Source organism: Schistocerca americana, chromosome 9 (assembly GCF_021461395.2).
Source record: "Schistocerca americana isolate TAMUIC-IGC-003095 chromosome 9, iqSchAmer2.1, whole genome shotgun sequence".
Lineage (NCBI taxonomy): Eukaryota > Metazoa > Arthropoda > Insecta > Orthoptera > Acrididae > Schistocerca > Schistocerca americana.
In genome coordinates, this window is record NC_060127.1 from 14,780,418 (window position 1) to 14,801,102 (window position 20,685).

Below are 20,685 nucleotides of genomic sequence, written 5' to 3' on the forward strand. Positions count from 1 at the left end.
ATTTTTACATATGGACATAGAAACCATTGTGATAAATGTTATATGGAAACGGCTTCTACTGAATGATGTGTTAATGTAAAGTTATCTGTCCTTCTGAAGAAGATGGGTTTAGATTCACTGAAACTGCGGGCAAGGTTATTTGAAAACCACCTTTATTGCAGCTGGCTGGCTGTTCTTTATTCCTGCTGATCTGGCTATAAATTATGCTAGTGTCTTACTTGGACCAAAGAATTACTTCCAAGGTAATCACTTAAGCTTAAACCTCAGCAAAATAAGTCTAATGGTTTTTCTAATACTGCACTAATTAATGGAGTGCTACAGAATGTTGTCTCTGATAGTGGAACAGAAATAAAATTGGGTGATACTGCTGCCTTCCTTGGTGTAATGTTAGACAGATTTGTGAAGTGGGAATATCACATGATCTTTGGCAAAAATTAAGAGTCAGTTTATGCAATGAGGAATATGTCACAACTTCTGAGTTATAAGCAAATGAGTAAGATCTCCTATGGTTTAGTGTAACCATACCTCACATATGGAACTGAACTTTGGGGGTGTGCTGCTTCCAGGCATATGAAGAGGGTATTCATCCTTCCATAACAGAAAGACAGCAAGGATTCTGTGCATGCTTAGCCATAATGAAAATCACAATGGGATGTTCAAAAGTAAGAATTTGCTAATGCTCCAATCAAAATACATAACTGTTCATCTAATTTTAAAAAAGAAGCAGTACAATAGTTTTACTAGAGACGCAGACATTTATAATACTAGGAGAGACTGTGAATATCATCTGGAAAGGAATAATACAAAAGGTGCACACCACAGTCTCTCTTAAATGGGGATCACATTGTATAACAAACTTCCAAACAAATTTATATTCTCAAGCGGAAGCTGGTTTGAAATAGCCATGAAGGACTTTCTTAGAAATAAATGTTTTTACTGTATTAAGGAATTCCTTGTAGGGGATTAGAATACTTCCATTTTTACAAATAGTAATAATAAGTACCAGTAATCCAGACATATATATTTTTTATTATTTGTAATTGTTCCCATAAATTTATAAGAGGAAGTGTAAACTATGTCCTCAGTCCAAAACAAACCCTTTTTTGATGTGTGTGTTTAAAGTGTTGCATCACCACAGTTCTAGGAGTTTCTGACCCTTTGTATAAAAATGGAACAGCGATATACAAAAACAATATTTCAGCTCTTGTTATTGCTCATGAAAACAAAACATTGCAAGTTGTATAATAATAATCTAGACTTTCTGAATATGTGTTTGAGATTGCAGCATACACCAGTACCTCTAACACTCGGTAACGCATGGCCCAGATTGTCCCACTCCTCAACAGTCATTTGGTGTAAATCTGTCAGATCGGTTGGTGGGTCATCTTGCCCAAAAACAGCCGTTTTCAATGTATCCCAGGTATGTTTGGTGGAATTCACATCTGGAGAACATACTGGTAATTCTAATCTAGTGATTTAATTGTGATGAAGGAACACATTCACAAGATGTGCATAATGAGCACGAGAGTTCTTGTCCATTAAGATGAATCTCTTTCCAAAATGCTGCTAGTAAAGTTGCAGTATATGTCAGAAGATGTCATTCCTGTATTGTATAGCTGTTTGATTGCCTTCAATGACCACCATTGGTGTACGATGGCCCCGGATAATGCCACCCCAAAACATAAGGGAACAATGTGTCTAAGACATTCAGGCTGACCACACTGCCTCCAAAAATGTCTCTGATGATTGTGTGATTGAAGGCACATATGGATCTCATCCACGAATAGAACTCAACACCAATTCTGACGAGTCCATCCACCGTGTTGTCAGACTCATCTGTGCCGTGCTGCACAATGTCTAGGTGTCAAGAGTTGGACCTCTACACAGATATTAGGAGTGAAGTTGCACATCATACAGCCCATTTTGAACAGCTTTAGTCAAAACACAATGTTCTGTGGCTGCACGAAAATCATTATTCAGCAGGGTGGCATTCCTCTCACGGTTCCTCCAAGCTGGAATCTGTGAGTGGCAGTAACAGCTGCTGAAGTAGCCTTTGGGTGGGCTGAATGAGGCAAGTCATAGACAGCTCCTGTATCTCTGTACCTCCTCTACGTCTGAACAACATTGTTTTGGTTCACTCCGAGACATGCATCTATTTGTCTATGGAGAATAAATAAATATGCTAAATGAAATAGTGTTGATATTTTTTTGTGGTCCACTATGTAACACATAAATAAACTGATCGAGAAGCTCGGTTCAGCAACTTTTGCTCTCTGGAGTATTTCATTGCATTTCAATCTAAAACAAAGATGTTGGCTTGTTTTGCCTATTTTTAGTTGCTATTGTCTTATGGAATTATCTTCTGGGACTGTGCACCTCAAGGAAACAAAGTATTTGTTCAGCAGGAGTGAGCAGTATTAATGTTGTTTACAGTAGATAACCGTACATCATGCAGAAGTCTCTGTCAGGAACTGGAATTCTTTCACTCATTTCCCAGCATTTGTTTTTTAAAAAATAAAATTTATATATGCAGACTGACACGAAGAATGAAAATTTGTTCAAAGGCAAGGACTCAAACCGAGATTTCCTGCCCACTAGGCTGATGCACTGACCACTATGCCACCCTAGATACCAATTTGTACAGCTCCATGGACAACCCTAGCACGCTTCCCTCCTCAGTCCAAATTCCCATTCATACCTCAGCCCACTTGGTATTCCCTTAAACTTGAACAGCATTGAAGAGGCACTCCAACTGTATTGGTATAGCAACTCAGTGCCTCTGGAGCCACACAGTTTGATCTGATTTAAAAGCACCTACACCTGTGTTTCAGACAGGCTCGCCTGTTTTGTTCAATGCTGAGGTGCTAGTCCAATACAGCTGGAGTGTTTCTGAAACACTGTTTGAGTGGAAATACCAAGTGAGCTGAGGTGTGAATGGGAATTTGTGTTGTGGAAAGCTACTGTGCCAGGGTGGTGTAGGCACTAGTGAGCAGGAGACTCAGGTTCAAATACCAGCCTTGTTACAGTTTTTAATGTATAACTTCAGTCTGTGTAGATACATATAGATGTCTGAGACTTGAAACAGTCTCTGGAACCATATAGTTTCATTTGAAACAAAAGTTAGTTTCAGCTGAATTGTGATTTGTGCTACCACAACACAAGAAGCAAAACTAGTTTCCATACAGTTCTGCTGTTTTGTCAAAAACTGACGTTTTGAGCCCGTGGCTGTGTGCAGAATATAGGTTGAATCTTACATAGAAGATAACAGCAACCAGACACTTTTTATAACGCTATTTATTTATACAAACAGTGCTGTTACTGGTTTCAAACTGACAAGTTCATCTTCAGATGGCTAGTTCACGTTTTACGTTATGTACTCTGGTGATAACATATTCAACAAGCTCCTATCTAATGCATAGCATGAAATTTGGAGCAAAATATCTAACAATGGCAGAAGTGGAGAGGATGTAAACTACAGACTTGCAGTAGCAAGAAAAGATATGTGTTAACATGTAACATAAATTTAAATGTTGCCAAGTCTTTTAGGAAACACATTTGTTTGGAGTGTAGCCTTATACTGAGTTCAGCTAAGAATAGAATACAAGCTTTGGGTATGTTGTGCTACAGTAGATAGCAGAAGATAAGATGGGCACATCAGATACCTAAGGAGGAAGTTCTGTATCAATTTCAGGAAAACAAGAAGTTTACCACACACAGAAGAGATATGGTCATAGGACACATCCTGGGCATCAAGAAACAGTTAATTTTATACTGGTGAGAATTATGAGAGGTATGGGGGATAAAAGTTGTGGGGGGAAACCGAGACTCGACTACATTGGAGGTCAGTCCTCGTGTTACTATCCTAATGATCATTCTGTTTAATCACAGTGATGTCAATTTTGTGCTGGTGGTGAAGTCATAGCCTGTTATCCAAGGCTCTGTAGAGACTTCATGACTGATGGTTTTCAGCCTATCCAATGGAAAGTTCAATTCTATATCCATCAAATGTACAGTTCTTTTTCTTCCTGTGAAGATGGTCTCTACAACCAAAACTGGGAGATAAAAAATAATCAGTCTGTACCACAGAAGGCAAATATGAAGTTTTCCCAGCAGTTCAGTGCAGTTTTTAGTTGAGGAAGACAGTTCTTACTTATACCTGCAGAGAGTGGCATCTGAGTGCATATTAGCCCCATAAAATGTTATGTTGAGCTCATGAGACCAAAGATAAAATTATAAGTATTAAGTACATCATTCCTTTACCAGACTGCCAAAATTATGCCCATTTTGCAAAAAAATCCAGGCTAGTGGAAGCCACAGCAAGCAGATAATCGTGTGTATTGGCAATGAGTTAATAGATAGAGAAAATATAAGTGGAATTGCCATTCATAAAATCATTCCACATGCCCTTATAACATTATAGGACACACTACTCTCTTATATGTCTGACAAACTGTTTCAATGCACCACAGTCACAACTTGGAGAATCCACAACACTCCATTCATAGAGTGAATGTGGATTCCGTTTAATTTCAATCACAGTTTCCTGTCAATTTCAGTGCCCATAACATCATAGCTATATTTCTTGAACCATTCCCACTCCTGGTAATTTCTGATGTGTTGGCAGCTCTTGTTTCAGAGATCTCTTACTTGGATGTTACTTGTAGCTAGCTGCTCAGCGTATTCAGCATACAGTATAACTTGCACAGGATGCAGTGGCTGATGCACAGTGACCAGTTTTCATCCAAAGCACTGGGTTGGTTCGTTCGTTTGTTCAGAAGGGGAGGGCAGTAAGTGTTTTTGCCTTTCAGCTTGTCAGCGATGATGAAATCTTTCTCAAATGATTTTACAGAAACTATTTGGTAAAAAATTTCAATTTTGCTTTACTTAGAGCTTTATATATCATGTTCATGATGATGTGCTCATCATTTTATTATTGGTCATAGTTATTTTGACATTTATGTGAAAGTAAGACACTGCACAAAATTCAGAAAAGTGTGCAATGAAAAACAGAGGTCGCTATGATTTTGCGTTTGGTCCATATTACATTATATGTTGTTTCATATGAAATTTAGCTAACATATCGAATTTTTCTTTAGACTTGGGTAGAGTTATTTGCGTGTTACCAATCTCAAGAAAACTGATCTGATGTAGTACATTCATTTGCGTTCATGCTATGCCAGTGGAAAAGCCAGAGTGAGATATCCACAACATTCCTCATATTTCGTAAACAATTTCAGATATTGAAATGATATTTTGGCAATTGATAGCACACAAAGAGGAGAGTATTTTAGTATATTGTTATTATGTAAAACTTCATTAACTATCATGTTATTCCAATAACTATGGACGTTTTTGGTGAAAGAATGTAATTTTTAAGGTCCATCAATAGCTGTTGAAATGTGAAATGTTATGGGTTTTGGAACAACAAGTTTGAAGACATTACACATTTTTTGTACCATTTACTTGTCCCCAGTGCTTCACTTAATAAACCAATATTTCAGAATTGTGTCTGTAAACATGTTAATGAGATGGTACAGTGTAATTCTGCTGTGTTTTGGCAAAAGAATAAAATTTTCACATGGCATCCAGAGAAATGTGTAGCTTTTACTCAAAATTCACCACTCATGATGCTTCTCTGAAAGTTACAAAAGGTAAAAAATAAAGTGGTCTGATCTTGTGGGTTTCAAGTATATTGGATTCTTGGGTTGCAACAAACTCATTGCATGCCATGATGCACTGATTTGTGGATGTTTACTAATTTCATTTTCACTAAGTTAAAAAGGCAACTGTTTTTCGTACTGGGCCTCCTATCCAGTGCTAATTCACAGTGAGAAACTTGTGTTTGAATGTTGTTGCTCACAAAAAACTATTTAATTGTATAGATAAAAACTCTACTCACAAAGCAGCTGCAGAACATATGCATAAAAGACTGTTGTGTTTGGCAAGCTTTCAGAGCCAGTGGCTCCTTCTTCAACCAGGCGTTCTGTAAGCATCTTGGAATTCCTTTAAATTAGATAGAGTATTCCAGGGTTCAAATTATTTGTAGCCATTTATACTCAGCCAAATTCAACGTCCAAAAATTTTTAAATATTTATGTCACCTTTCTACTGTGTCTTGATATAAGATTTTAAGGTGTTTTATATTTGGTCCAAAAAAGAATTTTGTGGGGGATCTGTTATATTTGAATGTAATTTTAGTTTTTAATTTGTTGTAGTGATTTGATTGAAACTGCCCTTCTATCCCTGTGGGTCCCATCAGGTGATCCTGTTATGGTGACTGGGCCTGTTGCGTTGTAACTGTCACTGATGGTGTGTGTCTAAAGATTCTCATTCAAAATTTGATTTTGTACTTTTAGGAAAGCTTTACAATCAAAATTCAAATAGTTTCATTATGAGTGATGAGCAAACTAAACCATTAAAATAAATATTTATGAAACTTTTTTATTTATTACAGCCAAACCGGAAAACTACATTTCAGTGATAGCCTACAGAGCATGGTTACCTGTTGGGGGTGGCTAATTAACTATTCCTTAAAAAGTGTCATTTTGAGTTTTAAAAAATTCTTCTTGTGTTTTGCTGTGTGTGAAGAGACTACCATTTTCATATGTTTCAGGATAATGGTGCAGGGGTAATGGAGTCAAGTGCCTGTGTATAGCATGCCTTACGTGGGAGCAGCTGTTTTATGAATTAAAAGTTTGGGACAGAAATGATACAGAACTTAGAGAATTTTTGTGCACCACACTGGGCTGCCCATTACGCAATACTGCTAGCAACATTGATGAGGTACATCCAGTTCTTGATATTTGCACTGTGGCTCTCTCTGCCTGTGTGAGAACATTGACCTCTTGTAAGCCAGTAACCCCACCCATAATAAAGCACATAAACTGCAAGCTGTAATCAGACACCTTCGTCCAGCATTACCTATTTTTTTTTTATAGAAGTAGCCGATACCAGGATTAATCTCATATCTTGTATAGTTGCACATTATCTCGGCTGTTTCACTAAAAGAATTTCGTATGTTTTTGTATATTATGTATTATATTTCAGGCTAAAATGTATAAAAAGAAATTAATTTGTTACAATCTATTTGTACTAATTGTTAAAATTACTCCTCTTTTGAAAATAGTTGAAATTATGAAATTTCTAGCATACTTAAAATTCATATTATTAATTGCACAAACTAATGCGAATTATTAAATTGATTTCAGGGTTCATTTATAAAATAATGATGTGGCTTAATAAAGGCTCTTCTTTTGTCAAGGAAGTTTGTCAACTCTTTTGCTTTGTAAGCTCTTTGGAATGTTGTGAGTGCCGCAGAACATTGGGAATAGTGGGCATGCCTCTGATGGTAGTGGACCTTTTCTAAGTTTGTCAAGATCAATGTAATTATTGTTTGTTTTTAATGTGGAAAATGTAAAGCTGGTGTGATGCTGAAAATGTGGCAAAGAACAAAATTCAAGAAATATACAGGCAAATCTTCATCAGGTATTCAGTCATCAGCAACCCACAACATTTAATCAAAATTTCAGCTGCAATAATATACCCCTAGACACAAAAATTGGAGCCAATAAGAAAAGAAAATGAAGATAAGTAAAAAATTTTTCTGTTGTATATCTTATGCCTCTCGAAGCTTTGGAAAATAATGAAGACACTAAAAGAATTTTTATAGTAATGTGTGGGTGTGTAAGATTACAAAGCTGAAATTAATCATTGGGTTAACCAACTGCAGGATTTGAAACAAATTACAATTAGTTAGGAACAGGCCCTTGTCATTAAGCAAATGCTCACACAAGCCACGGAATTACAAATTAGGCTTAATATGCTGCTTTGGCCCTATACTGGGATAGCAGATGAAGTGGGAAGTCCCATTACAAGAGAGATGAATGAAGCAGGTTGTCATACGGGGGAGGGAATTGCGAGTCAACTGATACCTGAATAATTTGCTAGATAGCTGAATACTATTATGCACCTGTTCCAAGGAATTACTATTCTACTGCTCAAGGATTTCAGATAGGTGGTGGATGTTTTATGGCTTACCATGTGTTTCAAATTTCAAGCTGATGCACTTTCAAATTCACATCAGATGATCCTTCAGCTATCTTAGCCTCTGACTTATGGCTCACTGAGGACAAGTGTCACTGAGGTATTATGTGACCAGGGAATGTTGCAGTATGTAAGAAAAGAATCATTCAGGGAAGATTTACATGAAGGCTTTGGCATGAGCTTGGGAATAAGTACTTTTTGTGTGTTCTGTTATGGTGGGCTGTTTGTGAGGTAGTCTGGGTGTTTCAGATTTTTCATAATGAATGGAGCTGGCTGTAATTAAGTGTCTATTGGTTAATTTACTTTTAGGCTGTGACTTTATTCAGTGAATTGGGTTGGTTCTAAGTTGTGCTTACATGTGTTTCTCATCTAAATTTTGTGCTGTTTTGCACTGATAAGGAATTTCATTTGTGTTCTTGTCAGTGGGTGCAGGGGGTCAACAGTGCTGTGGTGCTAGTTGCGGCATTTGAGGTGAGTCACTAGGGTGCTACTGAAGCTAAGGAACTACTAGACATGCTTATAGATTTCCAGACATCTTAACCACAAAATTTAGTGTTATGAATAGGATGATGACCCCTACATATGCTCTCACCTTCCGAAACGAAAGCCTAGTGGCAACTCGGTATGTCACTCGAGCTTACATTCGTTCCAAAACATACAGTAGCAGCTTGTGCTATCACATTATACGAAATGCTACAAATTTAAATTGTGATTGATTCCACGTATATTTGCGTCTGGTGGATGTTATCAGCTTGGGTAAATGTAACACAAGACATGTGCATGGTAGCTTTTGTATTTCATAACTAACCTTTGGACATGTATTAAGTCCAAGCTGCTGAGCAAACTTTCATAGGGTTTGTCTTCATATTTCATTGTGCTTAACAAAACCAAGTAGAACACATTTTCGTATATCATTTTGGAGTGCAAAGTGCTTTCGATTTTAGGTAGTCGTGGTCTTAAGCTACATAATAATGGTCTTAAGCTACATAATAAAGTAGCTTCCTCATATTGGGCAGACTGGTTAGGACACCTTGTTGGCCAGAAAATTTTACATGTTTCTTAAGTTGTAAAGCTGCTGTGTGCTGTGAATCACATTCTGGAGTCAGCATAGTGGCTATAGTGCATTATGCTGTGGGTTGAACACCCATTTCATTAAGTAGCTTAATTCACAAACAGCAGTTTCTGCAGAAAGGCTGTTATATGGCAACTTTTTCTTCCACTGTGACCAACCAAATAAATACAAACCTTACTGTACAATTGGTCATTACTGTCCTGAAATTGTCATTGCTGTTAAAGCTTAAGTAGACAGTTGTTCCTAAGTTAACCCATTTTAAGTAATTGTAATACATTTCTTATAGTCAGAAGCATTTAAAACAGAGGCCTTCTGGAAGCACACTGGAATTTTTTAAAAAGAGATTGAGTATTTCGAGGTTTAAATTATTTGTAGCAGTATATGCTCAGCCGAATTCAGTATCCAAATTTTTTTTAACATTTACATCTTCTTTCTACTCTGTCTTGGTTTAAGATTTTAAGGTGTTGTAGCTTTGGGTAAAAAAAGGAGTTTGGTGGGGCTCTGTTTATATTTGAAATGTAATTTTAATTTTTGGTCTGTTGCAGTGATTTGATTGTAAGAGCTCCTCTACCCATGCCTGTGGGTCCTGTCAAATGATCCTGTTATGGTGACTGAGCCCACTGGGTGATGTCATCGATGGTGCCTATCTAAACATTCTTGTTCAAAATCTACTTTGTATTTTTGGAAAAGCCTTACAATCAAAATTTAAATAGTTTCATTATTTGTGATGTGCAAACCAATCCTTTAAAATAAATGCTTATTGAACTTTGTTATTTAATTGTGAATGTTGTTTGAAATATTATTTCCATTTATCTCTTGTGTCCTGACCCTCCCCGACTAATTATGATGATGCCAAAGTGGCAACCACGTTGCACGGGAGATATTTTATCATTGACCATGTCTATTCTTAAAGAACTGTGTTCCAGTTACAGTACCTAATTTTTATCTGAGGCAAGGGTGTTTAGGATCCAGTCAAAGAAATGCTGCTGCTTGCAGCCTTTTGGGTTTGGCGTTAACAGGTGTCACAAACTTCTGAATTTCTTCCCATACTATTTGCCATGTTAGTGATGCAAGATCCTGGCATCTTTCTGTGACTGCCAACGGTATGAGATACAGAAGCCTGTCAAACATCTTTAGACATGCTGGTACTCTCTTCTTCTGCACTGCCTCAATGTGTTGTTTCCACTTGATGGAGTTCTCTGTCATGATGACATCCTTTAAAAGAATGATTTACAAATACAAATATAAATCCTTGATTTATATTTGAGAATCATAACATATAATCAGTGTCAGTTAAAAGAATACTTAGGCAAATGTTTAACACTTGAAGACAACAGAGGCTGTATGTGTGTGTGTGTGTGTGTGTGTGTGTGTGTGTGTGTGTGTATGTCACATCTCACAAATATCAAGCATGCCATGCCAGTCTGGCAGTCAACATGGTGAGTAGCAACCTGTCCTGTTTCATGTTGAAGTTCATCCTCGATTTTCCATTGTCTGAGAAGAAATACAAGTTAGATACATTGCATAATTAAGTAAAAGAGAATAATAATAAATAATTACACAAAAGAACAACAAGGAGATAAATATACTACAAAAAAAAAAAAAAATGGTTCAAATGGCTCTGAGCACTATGGGACTCAACTGCTGTGGTCATAAGTCCCCTAGAACTTAGAACTACTTAAACCTAACTAGCCTAAGGACATCACACACATCCATGCCCGAGGCAGGATTTGAACCTGCGACCGTAGCGGTCGTGCGGTTCCAGACTGTAGCGCCTTTAACCGCTCGGCCACTCCGGCCGGCAATATACTTCACATTTAGTTGAAAGACAAAGACAATAAGTAATTAAACAGGAAAATGACATTAATTACAATAGTTGCACAGCATTACATATATTGCAATTTAATAAAATCTTTTGTATACCAATGATTGTGGTGCAGGTAAGAACTCAGTATTTCAATGAGGCTTTGATGTCAGTCTTCCAATGTTCATTGTATCTTCTCCCCCAGGTTCTGTGTGTGTATGCTCTGACTTTTAAGAAGATACATTTAAGTGCCTTGTAGCAGCGATCTCTAATTGCATATGTAGTGCCACCTATCCATTTGCAGTAATTGATGGAAATTCTGTAGCAAAGGAAGTACCTGCAGACAGCCAATATGCAGTTACTATACTTGGTTGACTTTGGAATGCCACAATGGCAGGGCAATGGCAGGGTCATGTGCGGTTAGCACATACAGAGCTGATACTCCAGATTATACTGTTAATTTATAGTTCATAATTATAAGAAATATAGATCATTTGTCTCACACGCTCAAAGAATTCTTGCAATAGTTATTGATTAAAATGTTAACAAAACATGACCAACTAGAGGTCACAGTACCGTTCGTACATTGACATGAAAATAAATACAACTTGGCTTTCAGGTGTAACCAGGATGCAGGAACAGTGTTAGTAGTACAAAAATTCTCACCACTTTCTGGAGAACTTGGTACTTATAGCTTAGCTCTCAAGACCAGCGAGAATTATCGTTGTGGCGACAGTATAACAGAATAAGATTAATTGACAAAACTCCCACAATATTCTGCAGACTCTACAAGAGCCTGCTCCACAGAATTCCAAAACAGCACACAGTCACCTGATCTGCACTTCAGGATGCTAACAGAGTCCTTCAAGATGCACGTGCCTCTAGCAATGGCAAGCAGGATAACCTGAGACATACTACAGGTGGCTGAGACTGCCCCTGCGCCTTCTGATGGTGTTGCTCCTGCATCATTTCACACTACTGTTGTTATTAGTGTAGATATGCATGCTGTGACCATTCTCCCTTTCAGATATTGGTTCTTGGTTTTTTATAGCTACTGATATTGTTACAGCTACTTTTCTATTGGCACTTACTTCTGTAGCTGAAGTTTTACATCTGCATCTACATCCACATCTATACTATGCAAGTCACTGTGAAGTGCATGACAGAGGGTACATCCCATTGTACCATTTATTAGCGCCTCTTCATATTCCTTTCACATATGGAGCATGGGAAGAATGATTGTTTGAATGCCACTGTGCATGCAGCAATTAATCCAATCTTCTCCTTATGATCCCTGTGTCAGGGGGTTGTGATAATTTAAAGCTGGTTCTTGAAACTTTGTTAATAAACTTTCGCAGGGTAGTTTATGGCTATCTTCAAGAGTCTTCCAGTTCAGTTCCTTCAGTATCTCTGCGAGACTCTCCCGTGGATCAAACAAACCTGTGACCATTCATGCTGCCCTTCTCTGTATATATTCAATATCCCCTGTTAGTCCCACTTGGTACGTGTCCCACACACTTGAGCAATATTCAAGTACCATTTCCATGAGTGATTTGTACACAAACTCCTTCATATACTGGTTGCACTTCCCCAGTACCCTACTAATAAACCAAAGTCTACTACTTACTTTATCCATGAGTGAGCCTATGTGATCATTCCATTTCATATCTCTATGACGCATTATGCTTTCCAGTCCAGTTCATGTAACTGTTACAGCTAAGTATTTGTATGAGTTGGCTGATTCCAACTGTGACTCACTGATATTATAGTCATAGGATACTACAATTTTTTTTTTATTTTTTGAAATGCACAATATTAAATTTCTGAACATTTACAGCAAATCACCTATCTTTTATTCACTTTTTTATCTTATTAAGATCTGTCTGAATGCATACCAGTATGCAGCTTCTTTCAGACAGTACTTCATTATAGATAACTGCATCATGGGCAAAAGTCTGAGGTTACTATTAGTATTGTCTGCAAGGTCATTAATACACAACATGAATAGCAAGGGTCCCAACACTGTTATCTGGGGTGCACCTATAGTTACATCTGCATCTGAAGATGACTCTCCATCCAAGGTAACATGCAGCAGCCTCCCTACAAAAATAGCCCTCAATCCAGTCACAAATTTCACTTTATACGACATATGATTAAACTTTTTACAATAAGCATAGGTGTGGTACTGAGTCAAATACTTTTTGGCAATCAATAAATACTGCATCTACCTAGTTGCCTTGATACAAAGCTTTCAGTATGTCGAGAGAAAAGTGTGAGTTGGGTTTCACGTGATCGATGTTTTCAGAACTGATGTTAGTTGGCATTGAGAAGATCATTCTGTTCCAAAATACGTCATTATGTTTGAGCTTAGAATATGTTCTAAGATTCTACAACAAATTGATGTCAAGGATATTGGATGGTAGTTTTGTGAAGCACTTCTGCTACCCTTCTTGGGGATAGTAGTGACTTGTGCTTTCTTCCAATTACTGGGTATGGTTTTTTTGTTTGAGAGATCTGTGATAGATTATAGTTAGAAGGGGGGGCTAACTCAGCCACAAATTCAGTATAGAATCTGACAGGGATTCCATTGGGACCAGAGCTTTTTTCAGTTTTAACAATTTGACCTGTTTCTCAACACCGCTGACACTAATATTCACTTCATTCATCTTTTCAGTGGTATGAGGATTGTATTGGGGAAATTGACCTGGGTTTTCCTTAGTAAAGGAAAATTTGAAAACTGAGTTAAGCAGTTCAACCTTTGCTATGCTATCCTCAATTTCAGTTCGTGTCTTATTCATTAGGGACTGGACATTTGGTGCCATTAACAGCCTTTACATACAGCCAGAATTTCTTTGTGTTTTGTGAAAGATTATTTGACCATATTCTGCTATGGTAGTCATTGAAGGCTTGATGCATTGTGCTCTCTTGGCAGCCAAATGTGTGTCATTCTTCTTCTCTCTATAGCCCTAAAATTTGTTTTACTACTATTATTCAGTAATCTGTTTCCTTAGAAGTTTGTTCACAGTAACTGTATATCATGGAGGTTCCCTTCCATAATGAACTTTTCTATTGGATCCAGTGCATGATCAACTATTCTTTTAAACTTGACCACAATTCCTCTACTTGCTTCTGTCCTGTGCTGAAAGTTTCAAGCTCCTCATTATGATATGACACTACTGATTTTCTATCTAGTTTACTGAACATGTATATCTTTCTGCTTGTTTCAGTTGTTCTGTGTACTTTGTTAATTATTGTTGCCACAACCACACCATGATCACTGTTACCAGTTTTGATGTGGACATCCTCAAAGTGGTCAGGTCTATTTGTTGCCATTAGATCCAATATATTTCCATCATTAGTGAGGTTACTAACTATCTGTTCTAGGTAGTTTTCAGAGAAGGCATTTAGTAATGTTCCACATAATGTCTTATCAACACTGACAAGATTGTTATTTCCCCAGTTGTTTGTCAGATGATTAAAGTCTCCACCAATGATTCCTCATGTTCTATTACTGTTGCAGCTGGATTTGGTACTAGAGAAAGGTTTCCCAGGACTTTGACAGGCTTTGTTGTGCAAGGTACTTTACAGATCTCCTTTGCTGTTGGAAATGAAATTGTGTCATAGTTCTCACTTTTAGGAAAAATTCTTGCCACAGACATTTTGGTCCTCTCGCTGAGCAGTGATTTCCTCTGTTTGTTTAGATGCATCACATGTGTTGTAAAGTGCTATCTTTTGAGATCATCTAAGCTGAGAAAAATGGCATTTAAAGTGGACAGGTAGATCATTTTGCACATCCTGTTGGCTTTGTGTACCTCTTTGTTTACACATGAAGATTGAGTAAGGTCATGTCTGTGTGGTATTCCTATTTATTTATTTATTATTTATTATTTATTTATTTATTTATTTATTTCATTCGTGTTCTGTAGACCCATTAGCGATAAATTGCTTGGGTATAGAATGTGTCATTTACATAGATTTGAGACATTTGTTTATAATTATAGGTTGTACAATGAATAATATATTACATAGAAAAAATGTTTATAAGAATTGTTTTTTGTAAAAAGTTACAAATTACATTGAACAGACTTACAATAGATCAAAATCAATTCACATATTCTCAAACATAAATTCGTCCAGTGAGAAAATGGTTTTACATAGTATATACTGTTTAAGTTGATCTTCAAAAGTAGGTGGATCAGTTGCTTGAGGGAGAGCATTAAATATTTTTATGCAAGAGTAGTGTACTCCTTTTTGCACCATACTTAGATTCTTTTGCTCAAGATGTAGATCGTTTTTTACCCTAGTGTCATAGTTATGATACATGCTGTTCATTTCAAAAAGGGAATGGTTTTTACACAAGAAACACATGAGAGAGAAAATGTACTGTACTGTATCACAATCACTCTCTGATCCCCTAATATGCATAGTGTCTTTGCTAATACTTTGGTTGCTACTTGGAAATCAGTCTTACATACATTTTCTATGCCACCTACCGTCATGTCACATTGATCTTTCAACACACGATTTCCTTTTTCATAGCTCTTTGGAATTTCCTGCAAGTCTGCTCCTGGTTTCACAACACTTGTGTGTTTAGGTCTTGCTGATAATGAAAAATTCCTGTAATTCCTCCGCCTTGGCTGTTAGAAAGCAAAACTGTGCTAACACTTTTTGATGTCCCTTTGTTTACATTGTCACATGGTTTGTTCACCTTTGTTTCGTGACTGTCAGTTTCTACAGGTGTATTTTGACATAACGAGTGCATTGTGCATTTCTTTGTTGCCTATTCAGATTGATATATTTCACTTGGGTTGTAAGACTATTCAGTTTCAAGTTCACTGTCCAAAGGTAGATGTTGAAATTGGTTGTTCTATGCAACCAGTATATGTTTGAAACAAGTTTAGATTTAGCACATTTCTTTGGTTTGTTGTAGGTTTGAAAATTTCCAAGTTACTCTTGTAGCAGTTTAGGTGAGCTTTTCACTATGTCTTCCAGTAGTGTAATGTGTTCTTTTTGCCTTTAAGGTCTTTCCACAATGATTCTAGAACTTTAAGTTCACAGTTAGAACTACAAATTTCAGCTGCATCCAGATGGCCATTAAACTTTTTTCCACATGCACACGACACAACTACTGGTATTTTTTCTTGATCTACTTTCATAAAAAAATGTGGATGATACAACCTATGCATGACTGAGCATATTCTGATATCAGTTGTTATATTTTCCCACACATTATAGAGGCTAAATACTCACGATTTACAGAACAATTTACTAATATGTGTACACATGTTGCCATCTTGCATACGTTTAGAGGGTTGAGCGACATTACAGTGTCCAGAGCCCAGCAGAACACACATGTCATGAAAGGAGAGGCAGCCAGAACAGGGGCAAGATGAGGCAGAATAGACAGCTGAGGGCCATTGTGAGACAGGCCGTACAAAAGGGAAAGTTGCCCGGGCTCAAAGGAGGTGCCCCATGGTGATCCCTAATCCACGGGGAGTGCTTTGATGACAGCATGGCAGAAACCGTGCTACAGGACACAACCTTGTGAGCAGGTATGCTGGTGGGAAGCAGCACAGAAGCTGATGCGAAAGACTCGCTATTAAAGTCACACTGACCCAAGTACCCTGCAGAAGGAGATTTCTGCAGTTCTGATGCAAAAGGGAGGAGATAGCTGCTGTTAGACTGTCACAATTACATCATCCTGCAGTCCTTGACAGCAGTAACAGGCTACTTAGATGGGCACAAGGCAACCTTAGGATGTGAAATTGTCACAAACATAGAGCTGATCCCCTCTTACCTAGATCTTGCAGGCAGACATGATGGTACTTGAGGAGTAACCATGAGCTTCCATTTATCATTTTACCTATATTGGAAGTAGAACCATTCTGAAACCAAATCTGTTCCAAAATAAGGAAAGAAGAAGGCACAAGAGAGAAGAAATCCAAGAAAGAAGTCCCAAGATGTTTATTCCAAAAAAGCATTTGACATTTGACATACAGGAAGAGTTCTGTGACACAACCTTAAGCAGCCACAACTTATGAATGTAATAGCAGAGGTCTGTAGAATACGTCCACAAACACTAGATGCTTAGTACACTAACAGCAGAAGCTAGTCTCCAAATATAAGGTATTGGTAGTTCAGAGTTGCAGTCCACATGTCTCCCTCTACTACAGTAACATGAGGTCTGATCAACATGTCAACTATATCTGAACACTGGTGATCACAACTTTGAGAATCTACAGCATACCTGTGATAGTATGGTAGCTCTGCCAGCAGTTAAGCAACTGCCACACCAGGTCCTTTGAGACTTGGCAGATACTTAAGATTAGCACATTAGCTCCTCTTGGAGTTTAGTGAACATTTGCACCACAGTGGCAGGACAGTATGGTTTGCTGTCAAACTCCGTGCCGTGTCTCATTCTAGAGTTGTGTCCCACCAAACCAAAACACCTGTCCCTGTCCTGGAAAGCTCAAAATCTTAGTGAGTGAGTGTGAATGTCATGTGTGATGAAAATAGAGCATCTACTACCACAACGTCAATAACAAATAATTGCCTTCTGCACATACTAACCATGTTTTTATTTGGTTTGATTGTTCAGTTTTCATTGTTATTAAAATGATATGTATGTTAACTGCCATATATACTTTGTCCATCTGTATCAACATGTTCTGTTTTAGCTGTGAAGTTCACATCCTGATTTATGGGATAATATACTTGCACATATAGTCCAACTGAAAATTTGTGAGTTGTTATTTAATGGTAAATGCAGATCGCCAGTAACTTATAATAGAGTAATTGTTATCTGTACTCAGTCATGGTTTATATTATTTACATTGACATTCTGATACACTGCTCATGCTCGAATTTTGATTAAAATCTTGTCAGACGGCCACAATTGAGTGTTTATTGCACTTTAATATTTAAGTGTGATGTCGTGTGAATATTTGGGGACCAAATGTGTTACGTCTCGAAGTTGGGTTGCATCAGTGCACTCATAGATACGTTGGAGGCCACCATTGTGAGAACAGAAAGTGAAGAGACTATGTTAATGTTGGTAATGATTAGTTGGTAAAGTCTGTTTTGTCACTGGTCATTTTGCTATTGATTTGTGCTTCCCACAATGCTGAACTAAGGGTTCTAGTGTGAGGTGCTGGCTAGTGTGCAACTAATGTCCAATGGTTACTGAGTAAAGGAAGCAGTCTCCGGACCAGTGGTGCAATAGAGATTGGCACACCACAAAAATGGATTGCTCTCAAGAACACGTTGAATATGTTCTGTGGAGACAATTTTCTGCTAGATCAAGTAACACCACAACTGTTGAGTAATCATAGCAGAAAATTAGTTGCTAAAGAGTCAGCAGTGTATGGTGACAAGATTTTGCCACCATATATTTGATATTCTTGTAGCTCCATGTTTGCATTAGATCAACAAAGTAGAAAAAGACAGATTGCTACTTACCATAAATAAGACACATTAAGTTGCAGGCAGGCACAATTAAAAGACATTTACATAGCCTTTGACCACAGCATTCATCAGAAAAAGAGAAACACACACCATTCGCACGGACAAGCAAGCACACCCCATACACACACGACTGCCAACTCCAGCATCTCGTGCCAGAATGCAACTATCACATCGGATACAATCAATAATCTGGAGGAGGCAGGGAGGGGATATGGATGGGGAGAGAGACAAATGCTGCCTGGTGGAATGTGCAGGCACTAGAATGCCAACAGGTGCAGTGTCAGGAGGTTGTGGGGCAGGGAGGTGGGGAAAAGAGAAGCAATAAAGGAGAGGAGCAGGGAAAATGGATGCATGCAATGGCAGAGGGTGGCAAATAAACAGGGTGGGAGACGAGAATGGGGAGGAGATATTAGGACAGAGGGCACGGAAAGTGTTGGGTGGAGTGTGTGGGAACAGTATGTTACTGTAGATTGAGGCCAAGATAATTACAGGAGTGGAGAATGTTTTGTAAGGATGACTCCAATCTCTGCAGTTCAGAAAAGCTGGTGGTGGGGGAAAGGATCCAGATAGCTCAAGCAGTGAATCAGCCATTGAAATCCAGTACGTGGTGTTCAGCTGCATGTCATGCCACAGGTCGGTCTACTCTGCTCTCGGCCACACTTTGGCGGTGGCTGTTCATCCTGGTGGACAGCTGGTTGGTAGTCATACCTATATAAAAAGCTGTGCAATGATTGTAGCAGAGCTGGTAAGTGGCACTGCTGCTTTCACAGGTGTGACTGTCCCTGATGGTGTAGGATAAACTTGTGACAGGTCTGGAATAGGAAGTGCTGGGTGGCTGGATTGGGCAGGTCTTGCAGTTGGCTCTTCCACAGGGATACAATCGTTGTGGCAAGAATTGCAGTCCATCCGTATGCCACTCCCACTGCCAACCCCTTGCCACAAGGATCATATACCTGTTTTGTCTTGTACTGAGGTAATTTCAGCCCTAGGAGTTTGTTGACAGCGTATTGTGTCCACTGTGTAGACAGAGAACTTCACGTGTGTCACATACATCATTTGCACAGAGGCCAATACCTCAGTGAGCGGATCACTGGAGCAGTACGACTGCGTCCATACACCAGTAGGTGATGCGTGCACTCCGGTTCAGTGGGCAGGGAAGCACTCACAGTAAATGTGTTGAGTTACATTTGCTTGTCCACTTAAGGATAGTAGTTGTTATAAGAGAAGGAAAAACAGGGAATGGTATACTCCACAGATAGGGCAAATGAAAAACACTGTTATGCTCTATTCTGGTATGTACAAGAATAGCAAATCTGAACTACATAAAGAATTATATTCCAGAGCTAAGTGTAATTATTGACAGGCTATTAATGATGCTAAGAAGCTATGTAATACAGCCCTCATTGAAAAGTCTAGAAATAAATGCAAAAAAGCCTGGAGTATAATTAACTCTGTGGCACACACTAAAGGAAAAGACGTTATTGCCATACCCCCAAATGAATTCAATAAATTCTATTGAAGAAATATGCAGCTCAATAGACAAACCTCCAGAAAATGCCCTTAACTTCATCGATAACTATTTTGAAAGGCCCCGCCAGAGCATTTTCAACTTCACAGAGGTGTGTACGAATACATTTCTGAAAATAGTTAAAAATTTCAAAGCCTCAGATAGCGTTGATTACTATGATTTATCATGTAACTTATTGAAAGATATTATTGACTGCATAATTGATCCCTTAACCTACTTTGTAAATAAATGTCTAGCTGAAAACAAGTTTCCTGATGTACTAAAAATATCTAGAGTGGTCCCAGTATGTAAGAAAGGTGATAAGAACTGTCCTGCTAGTTACAGACCAACTCCTGTTTTCTCAAAAATTCTTGAAACAATTATGTATAATCAAGTTAGCACGTATTTAAATAACTTAAACTTAATAAGTGACAAACAATATGGGTTCATGAAAGGTAAAACCACAACAGATGCTATGGATTCTCTTGTAAAATTTGTTCTGGATGTGTTTGAGGCTAGGGGATTTTCTCAGGCTACATTTTGTGATCTGAGCAGAGCGTTTGACTGTGTGGACAATGATACTTTACTGAATAAGCTATCCTTTTATGGTTTTGCTAATAGCAGCATAAATATGATTAAATCCTTCCTTGAGAACTGCAATAACAGGGAGAAGTCAGATCTGATTAATGTTAGGTCTGGCATGCCACAGGGCTCAGTACTTGGACCTCTATTGTTTATACTTATGATTAATGACCTGCCATCTTTTGTAAACTCTCACACAGTAATGTATGCCAAT

At 38.0% G+C, this 20,685-nt stretch overlaps 1 long non-coding RNA gene across 1 annotated transcript in view; it reads left to right on the top strand.

The window, feature by feature from the left end:
• LOC124551349 overlaps positions 1–9,819 on the top strand; it is a 75,813-nt gene extending 65,994 nt beyond the window's left edge. The window contains exons 2-3 of the long non-coding RNA XR_006967820.1: positions 6,613–6,782; positions 9,660–9,819. This is a non-coding gene — a long non-coding RNA (uncharacterized LOC124551349). The remainder of the gene's footprint in view (positions 1–6,612; positions 6,783–9,659) is intronic.
• The last annotated feature ends 10,866 nt before the right edge of the window (positions 9,820–20,685 follow it).